Below are 21571 nucleotides of genomic sequence, written 5' to 3' on the forward strand. Positions count from 1 at the left end.
AAAAATGCATTGAGCTGCACACGTAAGACTCACGCATTTCCTCTTTTGATGCTCTAGCTCTGTCTTTCTAAAGTTTCAGTAGCTTCAGATCCTGAGCCTGGCGGTTCTTACCATTGATGACACATAGCATTGTTCCAAACGTCGCATGGCCCATCCTCAGACTAAAAAAGCATCCGCTGTGTATCTGAAATTCAAATTGAACGGGCGCACTCTTGGTGTTCTCGCCTGCCATCGCTGGGCAAGACTTGTTGCATGTTAAAATTACCCGAGATATTTCTCTTAATTCCGGTGCCCAGGCAGCATCTCCGAGATCCCAGCTGGTCTAGGCCTGAGTATGTGCAGAAGCTCCCGGGTGATTATAATTTGCAGCCACGTGTGAAACAGTGGCCTTCCAACTTCAGCCGGTATTTAAGTGTTCCCCAGAAGGGTCATCAAAACACAGAGCACAGAGCCCTACCCCCAGAGTTTCTGAGTCAGCAGTCCTGGATGGAGCCTGAGAATCGGCATTTCTTTTCTTTTCTTTTTTTTTTTTTTTAAGATTTTACTTATTTATTTATTTGACAGACAGAGATCACAAGCAGGCAGAGAGGCAGGCAGAGAGAGGGGAAGGGAAGCAGGTTCCCCGCTGAGCAGAGAGCCCGATGCGGAGTTTGATCTCAGGACCCTGAGATCATGACCTGAGCTGAAGGCAGAGGCTTTAACCCACTGAGCCACCCAGGTGCCCCAGAATCAGCATTTCTAACAAATTCCCAGGAGATACCCATGCAACCCAGACTGCCCAAAAGTGAAGGGTGTGATCCCTGCCCCCAAGGGGCTCACTCCGCTTTATCCGCCCAGGTGGTGAGAGGTGATGAGTCCCTAAGCAGCTTCGGGTCAGGTGGACCTGGTCTCACCACTCCCTAACCCCCCCCCCCCGACCCAGAAAAGTGCACGTCCCCTCTCAGAGCATCATCTGTAAAACGCTCAGCCTCTCCTTTGGAGGTAACACGGGCTTGTCGCGCACGGTGGGGTCCAGGGCGCGGCGCCCACTCCGAGGAACACTCAGCTCTCAGGCAGCACCAGCCATCATGCTGCAGACCGGCATGACGGATCCCCAGAAATGCGCGGCTGCAGGAAAGCACGCTGGGTCAGACCCGGATTTTAATCCAAGCTCACGAAAACCAACTCGGGCTGCTGGTAGAATCATCTAGAGCGTCTTTGCCAAGTATATTGGGGTCCTGCCTCATACCCGCAGATGCTATGTCAATGGTTCTGGGGTGAGGCTCAGGCACCGGCGTGTTTGAAGCTTCCCAAAATGTTTCTCGTTGTTGGGGAGGGGGGGTTGTGCAGAAAGGGTTGAGAAATCTCATCTCGAACTGGCTCCGATCCCAGTCTTCTGGCAAGTTCTATTACCTCTCTGTGTCTGTTTTGTTACTGGCTTCCACGGCCTATAAACAAACCTTCTCTCTTTCACTGGATGGTGGGAGAAACGAGGCGGAGCTGAGAGACCCAGAGGTCTTGGAGACGCCCCAGGCCAGCCTCCTCCTTCTCCAGGGGGTGAAGCTGGAGGGAATGCCACAACGTCCCTCCGCTGGGTCCTTAACTCGCTCTCTGTAACAGCAGCCATCTGTGGCTCAGAATCTATTGATTTTTTGATTGAACTAACACTTCTAGAATTCCTGCATTCAAGACACTACTGTAAATGCCCTGTGAATATTCATTCATAAGAAGTCCACAACACGTCCAAGAGGCAGGTGGCGGCCGTGGTCGCCTTTCCATCTCACAGACTAAGCAGCTGAGGCCTGGAGACGTTAAATGATGTGCCTGAGGCCACACGGTGCATGAGAAGAGTCCTGGTAAAACCGTAGAACCCTGAGATCACCCGCGTTTACTGGAATGCATCCTTGCTCACGGAGGTAGCAGGTCCCAGAAGGCAAAGATACCAGACGATTTCCCTTTCGTCATCAACAGAGCCAATTTATGAAGTGGGAAGGAGGCCTCAACATTTACAAGGAAAGGAGTGTCATGTTTCCTTACACCTGCCGTTCCAACCCAGGACCTCTAAGTGCCCTTCTAATAAAAGATACCAGGAACACCTCTTTGTACCAAAAGGTTCTGCCAGCTAAGGGAATGAGAGTTTGTTGCTGAAGGCTGCTCGGTCGAACAGCCAGTCCTAGCTCCCTGTCAGGTTCTGCCCTGACAGTTGTCCGCCTGGGATTCTAGAAGCCTGAAGACCTCCATGGCAAGTCTTAGCCTCCTTCCTCCCCAGACCGTGACGGTCTTCTGGGGAGACCTGGCCACAGCTCTGAAGGATTTTGAGACCCATATCTGCTACTTGGAATAGCTATCCTTGATCCAAGGCACCAGGATCCCCGCTTGGAACTCATCTTTATAAAATTCAAATCTGTTCATGTCGCGCCTGCACATTAAATTCTTCCATAGCTCCCTGTGGCCCTCACGGTAAAGGTACACTCCTCAGCAGGGTCTGATTACATTCAGATCGTGCTCCGACCTCCCCCGGGGTCATCCCCTTGGCTCCTCCCATCCTTTACCCTCCGGCCACCCTCCTGTAATTCCAGACTTACCCTTGGCCGGCTCATACCTCCAGGATGTCTGCTCTGCCCAAAGTGCTTTTCCCTCCCCTGTCTGCCCACTCACTGATGGCTATTAATTTTGTGAGTCAGATTCTCTGGCCTTGGGGTGCTCAGACTAAAGAGAGTTTCTGGGAGAGAATGCAAGGGTCTTTGGGGATGAGTTTAGCTTTTGAACCAGTGCCCTCAGGGAGGCAGAGACCCCTCCCTGACGTGGGTGGGCCTCATCTGATCTGCTGAGGGCCTGAACAGAACAAGGAAGTCGACAGAGGAGGGGAAAGGAGACCATGACATTGACAGGCGGTCTCCTAACACGCCCGCTTCCAAGCTCTGAGCAAGCCACCTTTCCATCCACTGTGTCTGTCGGTGACCCTGAGTCAGAGGCCGACTTCACACCCCGTGGGACTAGTTACCTGGTAAGTTCCCTGGGCTTGCCAACCAGCGGCCCCAGCACCACGGCCGTCTTGATTGAGATGATCGTTTAGCCGTTTCATCGCGTTTGACTCATTATGAGAAACGGCTGGAAACGAGAAAAGTGAAAGCTCCATTATTAAGGATCACGGATCAAATCTCCATCCCAAGATTGAAATGAGCGGGCACGCCACACACGACAAGTCTTCTGCTTCGCCAGATTTGCGGCAGTTAATCATGCTTCAACTGTGAAGGAAAAGGACCTAATGAAAGTCTGCGTTGATGCTGGAAACTTTGCTTCTGAGTGTCTAAATGGATAGGACGCAAAAACACTAGGCTCTGTGAACGAAACCGGACACAAAAGGCCTCATGTTGTATCATTTCATTATACAAAGTGTCCAGAGAAGCAAAATCTGTAAACACAAGACATAGATGGGTGGTTCCCTTGGGCTGAGGGAGGAGAGAGAGAGTTTTCTTTCTGGGGTGATGGAAATTGTTAAAAAAAAAAAAAAAAAAGGATGGCGGTGGTGGTCACAGCACGCTGTCCTTTTGCTGGTGTCCCTTTGGGAAGTCTTTATGTTGTTGGGGGCTGTGAATTTTGGCGGGGCGGGGGGAGGGGTGGCTTGAGAAGCTGACTTTGTCTATAGTCCCAGCCCTTTGCTGGCCCACAGCAAGTTTTGCTGAACTGCCCTGAAGATGGCTCCCTTCCTGCCAACAAAGGAAAGGAACCTGTGGCATAGCGTGGCCCTCTTGTCCCGTGGCAGGTGGCTTGCTCTTTGATACAGGCCGGCCACTCGCAGGCAGGCGGTGTGGGGTCTGATCCCCCTTTAAAACAACTTTCTCCACCGCTTCATGTCCTGCGAGAGGAAATCCCCTGATGGCCAAGGACATGTGCCTTGGGTCTTGCCATAGACGGTGGGTTTGCAGACGCAGGCTCCTGTGTGTCCATTAGTATCCACATACTTATTTGCTGTGGTTCCTGTGACTGCTGTGGGCTCTGGGGAGCCTGTACAAGGCTAAGTTTGCCCGTCGAGGGCACCCACCCTTGTCCTCATCACACTGGGGACCGCCACCCTCCGTAGCCCTAACTTGCCCATCCACAGCCGCACGGTTCCTGTTTAACGGTGACTGATTGTAGGGGGACGCGACACGCTCACGCTCCACACTGTGCACCGTGAATTACAACCACAGATGTGCTCCAAAGTAGCATATTTGCATGCTAACTGGGGCTTCCGGGCCTCATTCTGCGGAGCATCTTGCTTCAGAGATGGATTCAGAGGCGAGACAGTGAAGAATTTGCAGGAATTACACAGAGGAGGTACTAACCTCAGCTCAGTGGACGGGAAAGGCCTTGAAACAAACAGATCTGCCCAAAACCTCCGGATTGCCGTGGGAGCACCCAGACCCCTGTTTCCTAGCCCGGTTCAGTCCCTCCGCAGCCGGATCAGTGCCTGGATATCTCTTCATTCCTGCAGTTGAAGGCGGGGGGTGGGGGGGAATGTGTTTAGCCACAAACCACTGCTTCTCTCAGAGGATCAGCGGGAGATTAAGAGCCCAGAGATTTATAAATGTCACGGCTCGCTATGCCCGGCAGGAAGGAGTCTGGGGCTGGAAAGTTGCATCCACAGACACGGCAGGAGCCTGTCCCACACGTGTGTGCAAGAAAGGATTCCCGGGGTGGGGGGAATATATTTGACTCAAGCTCGGAGTCACTTCAGACAGAAAATTTGGCAACAAAGTAGGTTATTGGCAGCAAATGGCGATGACAAAAGCAAATTTGCCCACCTACCGGATCCCGGGCACTTGAAAGCATTATGCTGTTTACGTCACCCGTTCTACAGATACATACAGAGGGCTTGATACGTGCCAGGCAGCATCTGGGGGTCAGCCCTGGAGCAAATAGATAATTAGTCCTGTCTTGGTGAAGTTTACGTTCTCCTGGTGCCTTACGGGGACCGGGAGGAGGAGGAGGGAGCAGGTAATAAAGACGGCGCAGAACCGAGTTAGAAAGCACGTCAGATAGTTACAAACACTAGAGGAGGTAGAGCAGGAGCCACTGAGGGTCGGTGAGGAGTCAAAGTGGACGAGGAGAGGTCCTGACACTTAGAGCTGACTAACTGGGGTGGGGCGGGGGTGTGGCGCGGGGAGCGGGAGGGGTGAGGAGGGGAGGGCCAGGCAGAGAAATTGCGTATTCGCTGCGTTATACAACCAACGTCAGCACGCTTTCGTTCCCCTACAAAGAAACCTCCTACTGGTTACCAGTCACTCCCCATTTCTTTTCTCCCATCCAGCTAGTTGGCAAATAACTGGCAACGAGTTATCTGCTTAAATGGGCCCGAGGTCTCTTTGTGGATGACTTCTGTATCAGAAGCTGGCTGTCCCCAGCTAATGGGTGGAGAGGAGATTATGTATGGGAGGTCTCAAGTAAAAGGTAGGGGACCCAATCCAAGGCTCTTGGAAAAAAATCGGTCTTCACCGAAACTCTTTGAGATGGGAGCTGTTATGATGCCCATCTCACAGATGAAGAAACTGAGGGTCAGAGGGGTCGACTCACCGGAAGTCTTGGGGCTAGGAAGTGGGGGAGAAGTGCCAGGAATGAGGACCTGTCAATGAGGTCTGTCAATCTCGGGTGCCTAAGCATCACCAGTCCTTCCTGGGAGGTGTGGTAGGTGGCGTCATGTCCCTCCCGCCTTCCTTAGGTCGCGTGACTTTGCCATTCCCTCAGCCAAAGGAGGCGACGCGTGTTCTTCCGTGCCCTGAGTCGGGTTTGTTGGGTTCGGTGTCTATGATCAGTGTGCCGTTTGGCTCCCCCTCTTACACTTCTCCCACCACCGTGAGATGAAAATTCCAGGTTAAGGAGAACCAGGACACATGCAGAGAAGATTTGGATCTAGTGCCCAGTCTGGAGGCAGGCTCCGCCGAATCGTGATTGAGCTGCACACTCAGGAGGGAGGGAAATTAATGCTCGAGATCTGGGGCATGTTTGTTACACGCTGCTGCTGTGGCAGATACAGACGGTTCGAAGAACAGACCCCCCACCCCCACCCCACTTTTGCAGCCCCATCTGAATACTAGTAACACCGGCTTTGCTGGTGGTGTTTCGGTTTCCAGAGCTTTTCTGGATGCATTTTCTCATTTAGCCTTGACAACCAACCTATGCAGGAGATGCTTTTATTCCCTGTTTTATAAATTGAGGTGCCAAGGTCCAGAGGAGCCGGGCATCCTGGCTCCATTCCTGCAGGCTGAGCGGGCCACTGAAGTCTCTCACCCTCCTCCTCCCCCTCCTGCCTTTCAGCGGCCTTTCCCTCCCCCGCCGCGTTCATTAGAATTATTTTATAATTAAGTAACAAACACGCCAAAAGGAACCGGGCAGAAACGTGTGATGGCACAGACATTAAGTTAACAGCACCAACCGCACTCCTCATCGGCACAAACGCCCTGCTCTGGCTCCCGCTGCCCCCCTGAGGATTTTCCTGCCTCGCACTTACCGGGGCTGCATTTTAATTGCTCGGCTCCCACATCCTCCTCCCCCAGCCAACCGCAGGCTTGTGCAGAGAAGGGCCAAGCCCTCTTCCTCTCCAGGATCCTGTGATTTTCACAGGCTCTGACCCACCGGAAGGACCGAGCATGGTTTTTGAATTCACACAAAGGTGGCAGCTGGTTTTCCAATACCCGGTTCACCTCGATATATGTTTAATGAAGTACCAGTTGTAGAACAGAGACACCAAACACTGCAGAGAGGAGTGTGTTAAGCGGGTTTTGACCTTGAATTTCCATTCGGTTGTTCTCGCACCAGAGGTATTTTGCTCTACCCTGCATTAAAGAGATGAGCGATCCACCGGCCGGGAGCTTGGGTGCATATGTGTATGTGAGCGTCTGGGTCTGTGTGCATGCGTCTCTATACGTCTGTATGTCCACGTCTGCCCATCTGTGTACATGGGTAATGCGTGCACCTGTGTATTCACGTAGGCTGTGCATGTGTGTGACTGTGAGCAGATCCATGTCTCTGTGCACACGTGTGTTTGTACACACGTGAATATGTCTGACTTGAGCCTCTGTACACACTTATGCCTTTAAGGGCGTGTGCATTGTTCTGTGTGTGTGTGTGCAAGCCTGTGTGTGAGCACATGCACGTGGACTCTGCACCCTCTCCTCTGCTTTCCCACGCTCTCTGCCCATCTCTCTCCCTTAAAGCGGCTCACGGGCTTCTTACAAACACAGACAAACCATCCGTCTGTGATTCAGTTGCGAGTGAATATTATTCATGCTGCCTGCAAATATTTAGGGAGCTCCCGCTATGTACCAGGCACTGTTCTAGGACCTGAAGTTAAGGCAGGAAGAAGGAGGAGGAGGAGGAAGGGGAGGAGGTAGAGGAGACAGAAAGCCTCCCTCACTCACATCCTAGCGTTGATTTCTACTGTAGATCCCTGGCAGAAATAATCAGTGACAAGTGAAACTAACAGGTCTGAAATGACGCACACAAGAATTTAGAAGAGGCTGAAAATAGAGAAATAAGTAAAACAACATTGCCAACAAAATTTAAATCTGCCAGACTTGGTTCAGGGGATGTGAACTTGATAGACTGACCACCCACAAAGGCCCCGAACAAAACAAGAACGCCGGCGAAAAACCCAAAGACCGCAGAAGTGACAGTCAGCAGAAAGTCAGCGTGAGGGGAAAGACGGATGGCTCAAACGTTGGTTGTAAATTTCACACCGAAAATAATTGATCCCATGAAAACAGTTTTATGACAAATACAGATTTTAATGGGAAAAAATGGAAACCGTTTAGTCCAGCTGTAGAGAAAATTAAATCCTGGATTAAAATGACTTAATGGAATGTGCTCCCTGAAACACGTTGTTGCAGAAAGTGTCGCTAGAACCGTCACATCGGTGTGTGCTTTTAACATTGTACGTAAGGTCAAACCAGTGGAGTAAAAACGGAAGGGGGCGGGGCGGGGTGTGATGTTCTTCCTCCGTGTCACATAATTCACCCGTAGACTCAGCCCTTGACCGCTGGGCAAGGTGCGGGAGCTCCTTGGAGCACACACAGCCTCAGACCGGAGCCCGGGGGTGGGGGGGTTGCTGGTGCAGACACTCAGAGCATCTCAGACCTTTTTGTGCATTCAAGTCACCCAGGGGCCTGGTTAAAATGCAGATTCTGATGCAGCGGGTCAGGGGCCCTCGGGAGAGGGTCTGTATTTCTAGCAAGCTCCCAGGTGAGGGAGATGCTGCCAGTGTTTGCATACTCGGCTACTTTGGGACCAGAGCACGCTCCTCCCCGCTCCCAGGGCTTGGATCAGCGGTCTGCATTGCGGGTTCCTTTCCAGAAGGCTCCTCACCCCTCCCGAGGCTCCAATCCATTATCTGCATTGCATCACCCCTTCCTGGAAAGTGCCCGCCGTTGTCTCACAGGCTTTGAAAGATCTGCAATGCAACAGGACCGATGCGCCGGCAAAGGCTAACTGAGCCTGCCCCTCGTGCGATTGCTGAGCCAGCCACTGGCCTCGGTATGGGGATCCTCGTTCCCTAATCGGTGACCTCAAAGGGCTTCACTCGTCAGTTCCTCTTCACAGTCCCCCAGGGAGAGAGCAAGGCTTAATCCAAAGTCGAGGGCAAGTGGAATAGGTCTAGACTCTGAAAGCTGAGGGTTCTAGGTCAGAGGCTGACCCCTGGCTCACTGGTCTCCCCTCTGGGCTTCTGTGTTCTTGTCTGTATAATGGGAACATTGTAGGCAGGAATGAGAAATTTCCTATAAAACCCCCAGTGCCTGGCCAGTTTGATGTCTTCTATACGTTCTGGTATATTCTGCTTCAAGGAAAGGTGGGATTCTAGTCCCCGCAGCACGCAAGGGAACCACCGGGGAAGCGGGAGGTTTCCTGGTGCCTTTTAAATCACACTCCAAGGCAGATGCCAAGGACTGAATCCCAAGTCTAGCCAGGACGAGATTCGAATCCCAGAGGTCAGCACTGCAGAAGAACAGGACACGAAGAGGCTTTTAAAAACGAAACTCCCTTGGTCTTTGCAACAGCAAAACAAAGCCGGCCTCCGTGGACGCCAGCAGCCCTTTCTGCAGCCGGGAAGTGGGAAGTGCCGGGCCCGGGGCCCTCGGGCTTGCTACCAGAATAACTTTGGAGTCTCTTTAAGAAAAGAAAAATAAAAGCGCAAGTCAAGCACATTTTCCCCTTTTTCAGCAGCCAATGAATCTCAAATGAGTTTCAAAGTACTTAGAATTCAGGAGGGTGGGAGCCTCACAACCCTTAGCTGTGGTCCTGAATCTGTAATTGTAGAACATCAAGTCCCAGGGAGCAGGTGCAGGCCACAGGTGTAAGACAAAGGCAGCAATCACGTACAGCCATGGCGAGAGGGTCCTCGAGAGCCCAGAGAAGGGCACATCATGGCACCCACTGGAACCCCCTGGACTCCCACTGGACATGGGAGTCCGAGCAGAACAGACTCAGAGCAATGCTTTCCGGAGTGAGGCTGACCCAGGCCAAAACCCAGTTTTGACACTTGCCGGCCGGGTGACCTTGGCCAGGTCATTTCCGTTCTGAGCCTCTGCTTCCACATCTGTGAAATGGAACACCTATTGCATCGGGGGTCATGGAGACTGAATAGGCTATCGCTAAAAACTAAATATTTGTGTCCTCCCCACCAAATTCGTATCCTGAAACCGAGTCCCCAGTGGGATAATATTTGGAGGTGGGGGGCGACTGGGTGGTGAGGGGACCTCATGCACAGGATCTTTGCTCTTCTAAGAGACCCCATGGAGCACCTCTGCCTCTCCCACCATGTGAGGATCCAGCTAGAAGAAGCCATCTCTGACCCATGAAGCGGGGCTCTCAGCAGATGTCATCGCGACTTCCTAGCCTTCCAGAACTGGGAAGACTCCATTTCTGTTATTTATAAATAGCCTGGCCCATGGAATTTTTTGTTATAGCCAACTGAACGGACTGTTGTTATGTGTAAAAGCTTTCTGTAGGACCTTGTGTGCGAAAAGAAGCTGCTTTGGCCAAGGGTTCCCAGGCCACCCCCCAAAGTCAACCCTGAGACACGAGCTTTCCGGTAGGTGGTTCTTTCGGGGAGTGACTGTGGGGGATAGGAATGGGGCGCAGAGAATAATGAGACAGGGAAAGAGAGAAGCCCATAAAGGGGGCGTCTTCAGGCTGGTCATCAGTTTGAGGAGGTGGGCTTCAGCGTCACTTGGCCAGCCCACCGTGCTGCCAGCAGTCAGCTAAACCCCCTACCTGTGGACACAGAAGCCCAATAATCCGTTATTACATGAGACCCTAAAGTTTCATTCATACTCTGGACCTCTCTGCTCACTCTGAGAATCTGTCCAACTTCCAACAAAGATGACAAAGAAGAAACAATGTATGTGCTGAGCACATGACAGTGTGCTAAGGGTTTCCTCTGTTTAGCAAAATAATATTCGCATGTAATAACAGGCACGCTACTAATGCCTCCCCCAATTCCTGCCGACCCCTCCACCACCCAGGATACTAGGGTTTTCTGTGTTCCCTGCTTCTGGAAAAGGAGGTCATAGCCGAAAGCCAGGACGGGGAGAAGAATCAGTTCTCCACTTTCAAGTTCCAAGACAAGCTTTTAAATCTCGTGGCAGAAACGAGAACGGGAGAGAATCATTTTCTGAGTTTCAGATGATTTGAGCATTACAAGTCAGGACCCTGACAGACTCTGGGCATAGAAATGATGTCATTAATAATAGATTGGGGAGAATTCGTAATCAATCAGGGTGAGTTTTCCTGCCTTCAAGGAGTTGGATGGCGAGGAAGAGGGAGCATTAGATGCGGCTCTCTCTGTGAGAGAACCCTGAATCCCTCCCTGGCCCAGGTCCAGTCCCAGGGGAGAGACCCGAAGGAAGATGACGGGTCTGGGGAGCTGAGAGAGAATAAGAGTGCACCTGTACCTTATTCCCCAGGTGCAGATTGGGGGAAAGTGAGTCCTGAAACACCCTCCCCCCGCCATCTATTTTTGTGTCCCCGAGTTCGAGCCCTTGTGTAAGCCCCTCCCCCTTGAATCTGGCTAGAATTATTGACCTGCTTCTAATGAATAGGACTTAGCAGAAGCTAAGATATGCCACATCCAAGGTCGGGTCATTAAAAGACTGTGGCTTCTGTCTTGGGTTCTCTCCTCCCCACGCCCATGGAAGCCAGCTGCCATGTTAGAGCTGCCCTCTGCAGAGGTCCACGTGCAAAGAACTGCCTCTGGCCAACAGCCGGCAAGGGCTTGGGGCTGCGGGTGAGGTTGAGGTGTCTGCAGTGCCCCACCACCACCACCACCTGCAGCTTCTCTGAGACCCCGAGCCAGAGCCAGGGGCTGCCAGCTCAGCTGCATGCAGATTTCTGACTCTCAGAAACCATGAGATGATAATAATTCATGTTCAAGTCCTTTTTTTTTTAAGCTGGTAAGTTTGGGGCAACATTTTCTGCAGTGATAGGTTAACTATTATGGCATGAAAGGTACCCAGCCAGAGGCTTGAGGCTGCCTCTGAGCCCCCATCTACCATAGCATGGCCCTGGAAATAGCCAGATGATTTCCTTTGAGATGAGGTTAGTACAGGCATGTCAGTCAGGGCTGGAAAAGCGGAGAAACTCTGCCATGATGAGGCATATGTCATGAAGATGAAACTGAGATCGAGAAAAGGGTACATATCTGCATGGTCAAAGCACAGCTGTGGATTTCCAACTGCCACAAAGACATCACCGCCGGCAACAGCCACAGCAATCCAAGCACATCGGTTTTATCCTCTGAACACTTGGACGCCTGCAGAAACCCTGCTCAGAGAGTTGAAGCAGCTTCTGTAAAGTCACACAGCTGGGAAACAGGAGCCTGAGATCTGAGCATGAGTCATTTGACCGTGAACTCCAGCTCATACCTGCTACCATGTGCTGCCTTCTCTGCCCTCCCTGGTCCCTCCCTGGATCATGAGGCTCTAGTCCATTTCCCTACTTCTGATTCTTAAGAGTCTGCAAGGACTCCCATTTGGGGGTACGAGCTTAGACCCAGGCCTAAGACCCCCATTAATTCTGGATCTTGTTTTCTGGAACCCTGATTCACTAACCAGGTGATTTATTCATTTGTTAACAAAATGGTCCGCCCCTCCTTGTTCATAAAGGAGAGATAAGGAATGCCACAGCCACTTAGAGATAAAGCCAATGCTTGGCTAGAATGGTCCTCGTCTATCAGCAGACTCGCAGGGGGCAGATCAAAACTCCCTGTTGGACTGGCACTAGCTCAGAGATCATGCCTGGTCCATCTCTCCCAAGCTATCAGAAGCTCCCCTCTCTGGGTTTGGCAGTTTGCCAACAGAGGGTGGTGGTAAGTCATGAAGGCATCTTCAGAGATGCTCTAGCTGTAGCATGAAGAGTACCCCTGGAGAGGCTCAGGGCTTTCAAGCCCATTAGTTAAGAACCAATAAACAGCTTCATCTATCAGTCAGCGTAGACCAGGTCTTGCTACAGTAACAAACAGCCCCAGATCTCAGTGGTCTGACACAGCAGAATTTGATTTCCCGTTGTGCAACACGTTCTGCTGGGTCGTTGGGGATCTCTGCTCCACACAGTCACTCGGGCCATCAGAGGTCCCACCAACGTGAAGCCGCACCCTCGAGACAGGAGGACTCCTCCCTCACTACAGCTGGGAGAGAGAAGCAGCCTCTATCTCCAAAGCTCTCCAGCCTAGAAGTTCCATACGCCCTTTCCAGCCTCAATGAGCAGCATGATCCCACATAACTCCAAGGGGTCTAGAAAAGTGGCCTTCGCCGTGTCTAGGAAGGAAAAGAAAAGCCAGCATTGGGGAACACCAGCAGTGTCTCCCCCGGTGCCCCTGGGATCATCACCAAGGTTGGAACCCGTGCACCAGGAGGCATCGCTAAGCCTGAGGTCACCCCGCAGCACCACCTTTTTCTTTGTTTTTCGCCATCACAAACCGAAATGTCTCCTGTCCTCCTGGATCCACGAACGCATCCCCGTTGACTCCAGCACACAACAGTGCCCCGTAAGCCGGCACTTTGTAAAGTCAGAGAATGTTGGGCCTTACAAGGGCCTCAGCATTATCACAAGTTTTATTTGGGGCAGTTGAGGACATAAAAATCCAGAAATGGATGGGACGGATCCAAAATTACACTTTTATTCATTCCTTTAACAAACATTTTTGAGTGCCTGCTACATCCCAGGAACCAAGTTTTAAAAATAGGGATACAGAAATAAATAAGAGACTAGCCTTGTCCTCAAAAAGCCCATGGAAGCCTCGTGGCGGAGACTGACATGTAAGCAAACAGATGCCACAGAGTATGAACGGCACCGTGTGTGTGTGTGAGAGAGAGAGAGACAGGGAGACAGGGAAAGAGAATGGATCCGAGTCCGTGGTGGGACACAGGAAAAGGAAGGAAGAAGAGGAATGTTCCCCGCGTCAGGGGAAATTTGTCCGGGAGGAAGTGATGTCAAGTGAGGTTTTACAAGTAAATAGAAGCTCCCTAGGCTGGACTGGGGCGGGCGCGCCAGCCATGAGGACAGCACAAGCAAAGTCCATTTTCAGACTCAGCGCCTGCCTCCCAAGTCTCGCCTGTCAGGCTGGAGAGTCCCTCCCGGGGATCCCTGGGATTTAGCACAGTGCCTGGCATATCGTAGGTGAGTGTATTCTCATAAGTCCGTGTATCTCGCTGTGTCTGCTGCCCCTGGTGGTGTAACCGCGGGATAAAGGAGCCTGGCATCTCCTAGCCTTTGCTCTGCTGAAAGATGCTTCCTCGGTGTTCTGGGCAGGTGACCCTGGGAAGAAGACGGGCGCAGAGGGCTGGTGTGGGCATTTCTCCAGGCCTGGAGGCCCCACCTCTGGCCATCTCCTCATTCCCAGGGGCCCCATTTCTGAAACTCAGCACCAAGCACTAACGCATTTTCCTCCCGAGGTAAGGTGATTCATGTAGTCTCACCCCTGCCCGTGTGTGAAGGCTTTGGGTCTGTGTTTGCTGCCATTAAACACGGAACGTGCTGTTTAAACAGGACTGGGATTGGGGCACAATAAGCAAATCCCAAACTCAGCCACATGTAGTCTGGTTGGCCAGGAAAAAAAAAAAAAATTGTGTTCGTTGCAGAACTTTAGAGAAAGGGGAACAGTTTTCATTACTGATTTTTAGAATTTCTTAAAATATCCTTATCAGGAATGGAACCCAGTTATATCCCTGGTGCGGGAGTAGACTAGAAAGCCAGCTTCACATTCCTTTGGACAGCAGAGAAAAGGCAACCCCCCCAACTTGATTCTTTTAAATAAAAATGGTTCCCCACCAGAGCCAAGGGGACCCAGTGGATACGTGGCTCGCTGAGCACCCAGGGAAGGACTAATTTCTGTTAAAGAATTTATCAATTTAGGGGCACCTGAGTGGCACAGTGGGCTAAAGCCTCTGCCTTTGGCTCAGGTCATGATCCCAGGGTCCTGGGATCCAGCCCCGCATCGGGCTCTCTGCTCAGCAGGGAGCCTGCTTCCTGCTCTCTCTCTCTCTGCCTGCTTGTGATCTCTGCCTGTCAAATAAATAAAATCTTTGAAAAAAAAAAGAATTTATCAATTTATAGCAATAGTGGATGTCTGTGGCGAGGAAAGGGCTCCTTCTTGTTGTGAAGGAGAAGGAAGCCCTTGTCCTCACACCCTAATAAATGGGCAAGTGTCTCCCTCCTGTCCTTCTACTGCTCTTCTCCGTCCACCTCTACCTTTGTCATTTCTGGACTCTGTTTCTCACTCAGAATGTCCAGGACAGCTGAAGAGATGCTTTCGTTGGACGGGTGAGTAGGAAGGAAGAGGGAGAGATGGAGGGAAGAGATGGAGGGGTGCAGGGAGGAAGGGGAGAGAGGAAGAGAGGAGAGAAGGAGGGGAACCTGACCATTTTTCAGGGCTTGGTGGAACCCAACACGGCGTATCACAGTCCGCGGTAGAGAGGTGCCCCTTGGCCAGTCTCCAGATGGCCTGTCAGTTACTAGTTGGTGTCAAGGGAGTCAGTAACAACAAGGACATGTTTAATGAGTCTCCGTTTTCAGAAAGAGAAGTTTCCGCCTTACATTCTTTTTTTTTTAAAAAGATTTTATTTATTTATTTATTTGACAGACAGAGATCACAGGGAGGCAGAGAGGCAGGCAGAGAGAGAGGAGGAAGCAGGCTCCCTGCGGAGCAGAGAGCCCGATGCGGGGCTCGATCCCAGGACCCTGGGATCATGACGTGAGCTGAAGGCAGAGGCTTTAACCCACGGAGCCACCCAGGCGCCCCTCCGCCTTACATTCTTGATAACCAATACCATGTTAGGTTGGTGACCATTTATAAAACAAGGTTAGGAGGTGCAGAGGCGCTGAGGGTACACTGAGAAAGAGAAGTGTGGCTGGATGGGGACACCCCAGATTCCACCCTACGTTGTCGTCACAGCAGCCCTCCCCCTACACCTGTTTTGCAGATGGGGAAACAGAGGCTCAGAGAAGTCCAGTCATTTGCCTTGTTGGGAAGCAGCCGGTAGGTAGAACAGTGGTTTTGATGCGTTCAACCCGCCAGAGATTCTAGAAGCTTGGGGCTCTCTGTATATGACCTTACTTTACCCACACAGCGCTGAGAGGTCACCATCATTATCTTCCTTTCATTTGGAAGAAACTGGGGCGCTGAGTGCCGATGTGATTTCCACCAAGTTACGCGAGAAGTAAGTATCAGACCCGTGGTCGATAAGACCCCAAAGCCTTCCCTTCTCCTTTGGCACGAGAACTCCCCCACCCCCTTGGGGATCGTGGTCTCCTGGAGGATTGAGTTAACACGACAGAGATAAAGCCCAGGCCAGCTCCTAGTATGTGGGGCATTTGTGGACCTTCCGAATCCCCCACTCAACAGAAAACACAGGAGTGTTTTATGAAAGTCCTTTCCTAAGTGCTAAAGATAGGTTTTAAGGGGCTACAAAATCTTTCACACTTTTCTCTTCAAGAGATCGGAGGTGTCTGCCCAGACTTTGGGTGGTTTCTGGGGGCATGTGACCAATACATTATGGCGGTGATAGGGTCCCAGTTTCTGGCCCTTGATTTGAAGAGACTGGCAACTTCCACTTCCTTGGTGTTGGAATGACTGGTCTGGAGGGAGCCGGCTGCCACGTGACAAGTCCAGGTGTCCTGACCTCACCATGTCGGGAGGCTGTGGGGAGAGGGCAGTGGCGGCCAGGCTCCCTGCTGTTCCATCCAGCCCGGCCCAGGCTCCAGATGAGTGTCTGAAGACATCCTGTGGGCATTCTAGCCCTACCTGTATCCTGTCTCTCACACGTAGCCTCAGACGTACATCCCTCCAGACAGACAGCTTCAAACAAGGCATCCCAGCCATCTGAGTCACACAACTAAACGAACCCCAGTCCTTCCTCCGTCATAGAAGACATCAAGTAAGTAAACACCATAGGCCCAGCTATGGCTGGGCCATGCCTATCTTGGGGAGCTGAATTTGGACAAGGCACACGTCAGTTTCTGAAAACCACTTCTCGCAGTCCCGGTTCGGTCTGCGCTCCATCGCCATAACAACCAACATCCCATGACAACCAGCAGGGGCATGATCAGAAGAGAGACCCTACCTTGGAAATACGACCTTTGTTTTCATCTCAGGGGTATGGGTACCTGGAAATCTCATCTAATGATTTATTTCTCCTTCTTATGAGCTCTTCGAACCCTCTGAGCTCCCATCATTCCTGGTGGACCCGGATGTTGCTTGAAATGTTGGTTCCAGCAGCGGTAATAGATAGAACGCCCAATTTACATAAATCACACAAGTTGGCTGAAAGAAGACGTGGAGAAGGAGTTATAGAAGACGCAGGAGTACCAGTTGGCCATCTTTAATCGTGGTTATCTGTGTTCATCCTCTAAACTGAGAAAAGAAGAAAAGTTGAACCAGGAGCATGCACTCAGGCTCCCTGTGGCTTTACCAGGTGGTCCAGGCCAGGTCCAGATTTACCACTGGATCCCCTTTAAACCTGCCCCTGTGACTCTGTGCCATGGCCTCCTACAGGCATCATCTTGGAAGTTCTGTTTAAAAACACCGGTTTCTAGACCCCAGCCCAGATCAATAAAATGAGAGTCTCTGGTGGTGGTGACCAAAATAAATATTTTCAGATTCCCCAATGGGTTTTAATATGCATGGCCAACATGGGAGAACTCTGTAGCCCAAGATTGGGGTAGGGATCCCTCTAGAGCAAATTTCAGATGGATCCCCAGCAGCCCTCTAAGGTGGGAAGAGAGTGGTACCCAGGAAGAAGAAGCAGGACACAACCAGGTAGAGAGACCTGCTGGGTGCTCATGCCTTCAGTTCCTAATTCCAAGCCTTCAAGAAGCCTCACAGTGCTTGGGCCCAGGAAACTTCATGGGACTCTCCAGCATTCATGGCATTCTTTGGGTGGAAAGTGCTAGAACTCAAAACAACTTAAAATAAGGATGTTACTGATTTATATACCAGTAAGTACAGAGAAGGAGGTGACCTCCGGCAGAACTGTGCCCAGAGAGGAAACAATGTCGCCTTCTCTACCACTGGCTCATCTCCCACGTCCCCAGGATTTGTGTGGGGGACTTCATTCTCTTTTCCTCCAGAATTTTCCTACATGGTAGGAAATAGGTTGCAAGCCGCAGCTCCCCATCATTTTAGCTCCAGGACCCCAGAAGCAAACCCTTTTCCAGCTCCACATCAGAAAGCCCCAAGGAACGTCTTTAGGCCAGAATCAAAGATGTGGTCGCCCACCACCAATCCCTGTGAGCCAAGACATGGTCTCCTGTGATTGGCTGGGCTGGGGTCACCCAACTGGTCTCTGAACCAAGGTCTGTGACCGACAGCTGCACCAGAGTCACGTGATGGAAAAAGAAGAGACGGAACAGGAAATCCTGTGCAGACAACAGCAGGTATTAACTACGTCCAAGACATTTTTTTTTAACTGAAACTCTCCCCAGTTGACTTCATTCTTTGCAGTCAAAATCCCTTCACTGGATATGGCCATAAAAGGAGAACAGGAGGAACCTCCGTGGTGATGGAGTTATTCTGTATCTGGACTCAATCAGTGCCAATATCCTGGTCGTGATATTGTCCTACTTTTGCAGGATGTTGCTATTGAGGGAATCTGGGTAGAAGATCCAAGGGATCGCTCTGTATTATTTCTTACAACTGAATGTGAATCTAAAATAACCTCCCCAACAATTTCTAATTTAAAAAAAAAAGAGTAGAAAACAAAATCTTGACTGAAGATGACCCTGTCACCCAAATTCATTGTGGTCACTGGTTGGCTTTTGATGGAATCCAGTGAAAACCCATCATGGGCAACAGAATACCACCAATTAGTCATTGAGCCAACATCTTCAGAAAAGCCAGATCCGTCTTCCCCTAAATTCCTTAAAAAAAAAAAAAAAGACGAAAAATGAAGTCCTGACAGGATCCTTGGACAGTGGCATCATTCACAGTCACACAGTGATAATTAGAGGGAAAAGTTCAAGAATGTCCTGAAGGCTACAGTTCACAAACCATAAAACATGTCAGAATGTGATAATCAGCTCAGAATTAGCACAAATTCTTCATAGATTTCTGAGCACATCAAATATTAAAAATCCAATTAGGCACTGTGTAAGTGCCTAAAAGTTTTGGCATTAACTTTTCTTTTAACTGGGTCAAAGAACCAACAAATAGAAGGAAGTTAAATGTTAGTCATGAAGGATCGATTTGTCCTTCTTAAGTGTTGGGGGGTGCCTAGAGAGAGCAGGGGTAATTTAGTGGCATGGAAAGACTTTGAAACCAGAGCCCTCTGGGGCACCTGAGTGGCTCAATTGGTTAAGCGTCTGCCTTCAGCTCAGGTCATGATCCTGGGGTCCTGGGATCAGGACCCACGTCAGGCTTCCTGCTCAGAGGGGAGACCTCTTCTCCCTCTCCTTCTGCCATTCCTCCTGCTTGTGCGCAATCTTTCTCACTCACTCTCTCTCAAATAAACAAAATCTTTTTTTAAAAAAAGAAAGAAAAAGAGAGAGAGAGAGAAAAAGAAACCAGATGGATGCAAACCTCAACTCTCCCCTGGGCAAGAAATTCTGTGAATTTCACCCCCAAAATAGACATAACAATAGTGACCTCTATTGTAGGCCTACTATGTGCATATAAAGCAGCTAATGCACGTAGAGCACCTGGTGCACAGTAGGTCTTCAGTGAATGTTAGTTTCCTTCCCACTAGAAAGCAGTACAAAAAAGGCTTTTGGTGTGATGAATGTGTTTTATGAGAACATTAAAAACTGGATTGCACTCCCTTATTTAATTAGGAAAAGAAAGTAAAATGTTCTTGTGGCAGATATTCAAGTACATGACATAAAATATTATGATGGCATCTTGGTCTTCTCCTCTTGAAAAGGAATAAAAGGGAATGTGCCAGTTAGAAAAATTAAGAGACTATAAATCCTTCCTTCCAAATCTGTGCACAGCCGTACAGTTGGCCAGTAGAAAGGTTCTTAAATTAACATCCTCTTAAGAAATTAAATGGTTGATGGATGACGCAGATGTCTTTTGTAACTGACGTATTTACAGGGGGGAGATAAGACTTCTGCATACTTTTCTTGTCCCCAAAATTTATTTGAAACAATGCAACTGAAGCCATAATGCTCCCACTTTATATAAACTGAATTACTGCCTCTCTACCCCAAACTAGTAAAGGAAAAGAAAAAAAGGTGAGGGGGAGAAAATTTCAACTCCCTGTCACTTTATGCTATAAGAAATGTAATAAAGCAGCAGGAAAGAAATAGCCTGATACAATATCCATTTTCCCCTTCTTCCTTGCTAAGCAGAGCCCTCTGTTTGATCCCGTTGGCCTTCTCTCTGGTTTAAAACTACATTTCCCAGCCTCCCTTGAGGCTGGAATGACCATGTGACACAGGCCAACCAATAAGAAGCAGAAGTTAATGGGTGCATGTGTTAGTTATCTGTTGCTGCCTAACAAAGCACCCTCAAAACCTAGCTGCTTGAAATAATAGATAGTTACTATCTCACGGTTTCTGTGGGGCAGGGATCTGGAAGCAACTTAGCAGGGTGGTTGAGGCTCAGAGTGTCTCATAAGGTTTCAGTTCAAGATGTCAGCAGGAGCTGTAACCATTTGAAGGCTCCACTGGGAAGCCGTGTGCTTCCCAGATGAGTCACGTGGCTGTTGGCAGGACTGGAGATCTCACCAGCTGGCTGGAGAGGTCATTTCCTCACCTCTGCAAGGGGGACTCTGCATAGGCTACCTGTTTGCTTTTCACAATATGGCAGCTGGTTTCCCCAGAGCAAGTGATGAGGAAGGTGAGGGGACACATCTGTCCTGGGGCGAGAGGTTATCCTACCCACTTTACAAATGAAGAAACCAAGGTCCAGAGTTATTAAGTGACTCACCTAACTAATAAATGGTAGAGTCTGGATTCTCACTCAGGCCCATCTGACAGCAGTGGTGGTGTCTTTCTACTACACCAAGCAATTGGTTTGAGATTGATAGAAGCATTTATCGGTAATCATAATAATCACCATTTATTGAGCCTCAGCTCTGCGTCCAACAGTTTAATGGCTCGTTGTTTGATTTAATCCTAACCAGGACCCTGTGAAGTAGACACACTGTTTTCCCAGTGGGTGGACAGAGGCTCAGACAGGTTAAGTGAATCACCCAAATTCTCACAGCTTGGCGGCAGCGGGGCTGGGACTGGATCCAGGCCCTCGGATGCCTGTGCACCGTGGCTCACGTGATCCTTGTGCCAGTGTGTGGGAGGTGGCAGCCAAAGGGGGACCAGGAGAAGAAATGCAAGCTGCACTGGCACGGGCTCTGTCTTTGTGGCGATGACCTGTTTACTCAAGACCAGACATGAGAGGCCAAGGTGCCCAGCTCAGCCCCAGCGAGAAATCACGGAGACCAAATCTTTGGAGTTGATTTATATAAGGTAGGAAAAGAACTAGGCTATAAAGAGCTTTTTATTTTTTTCCTTTTCCTGATCTAGGGTGCTCTGGGACTTGCCCTGCTGTCGACTTCCCATTTTCTAAGCAGAAGACAGAAATAGACCACGGAAGGCACCAAGGAGACCCAGACGTGCCTACAGCCCCTGGGAAAAGCTCTGGGAAGTCAGCACCTTACCAGACACAGGTCTCTATCTTTTTTTCCATGCCCACCCATCTACCTGTGATTTACTGAGGGTGTCTTGGGAAGAAGTCGCCTTGATGTGTGAATTCCAGTCCGCTACACAATACTGGGGCAGGTGCAGATAACATCTGGCACAGCCAGGCCATGTCCTTGAACCCCAGCCCAGTGATCACATTCTCACCCCTGAAGACAAAGGCCAGGCTTAGTGCCACCACCGGGCGTCTCTGAGTCTTCCCGGACTTAGAGCCTCCCTTTTCAGTGTTCCTGTCATGCCTTGGATATTTCCCTGCCCGTTCAAAAAAGCGTGAGACCTGCTATCTCTCGTGTGTGTTTCTGTGTATGTGCTTGTGTGCGAGTTCTGCCAGTGTGTATATATATATGTGTGTGTGTGTGCGTATATGTGTGGCTTTGTCTTTGTGCTGCCCAAATGTCCTGGTGACTGAAAGCCACAGTTCCCAGTGCAG

General features: G+C 50.2%; 1 long non-coding RNA gene across 9 annotated transcripts in view; it reads left to right on the top strand.

The window, feature by feature from the left end:
- Positions 1-13459: 13459 nt before the first annotated feature.
- Positions 13460-21571, top strand: part of LOC101672592 — a 77040-nt gene continuing 68928 nt past the window's right edge. For 5 of the 9 annotated variants that reach the window (XR_001179075.2, XR_001179080.2, XR_001179082.2 and 2 more), the window contains exons 1-4: positions 13460-13629; positions 15432-15487; positions 15579-15668; positions 20968-21110. This is a non-coding gene — a long non-coding RNA (uncharacterized LOC101672592). Of the gene's footprint in view, positions 13630-14531; positions 14773-15431; positions 15488-15578; positions 15669-20967; positions 21111-21571 lie in introns of those variants that run through there. The other 4 variants (XR_006604347.1, XR_001179079.2, XR_006604349.1 and 1 more) reach the window with 4 other exon arrangements.

The sequence above is a fragment of the Mustela putorius genome, unplaced genomic scaffold (genome assembly GCF_011764305.1).
Source record: "Mustela putorius furo isolate JIRA1106 unplaced genomic scaffold, ASM1176430v1.1 tig00004007_pilon_pilon_pilon, whole genome shotgun sequence".
Taxonomy (NCBI): domain Eukaryota; kingdom Metazoa; phylum Chordata; class Mammalia; order Carnivora; family Mustelidae; genus Mustela; species Mustela putorius.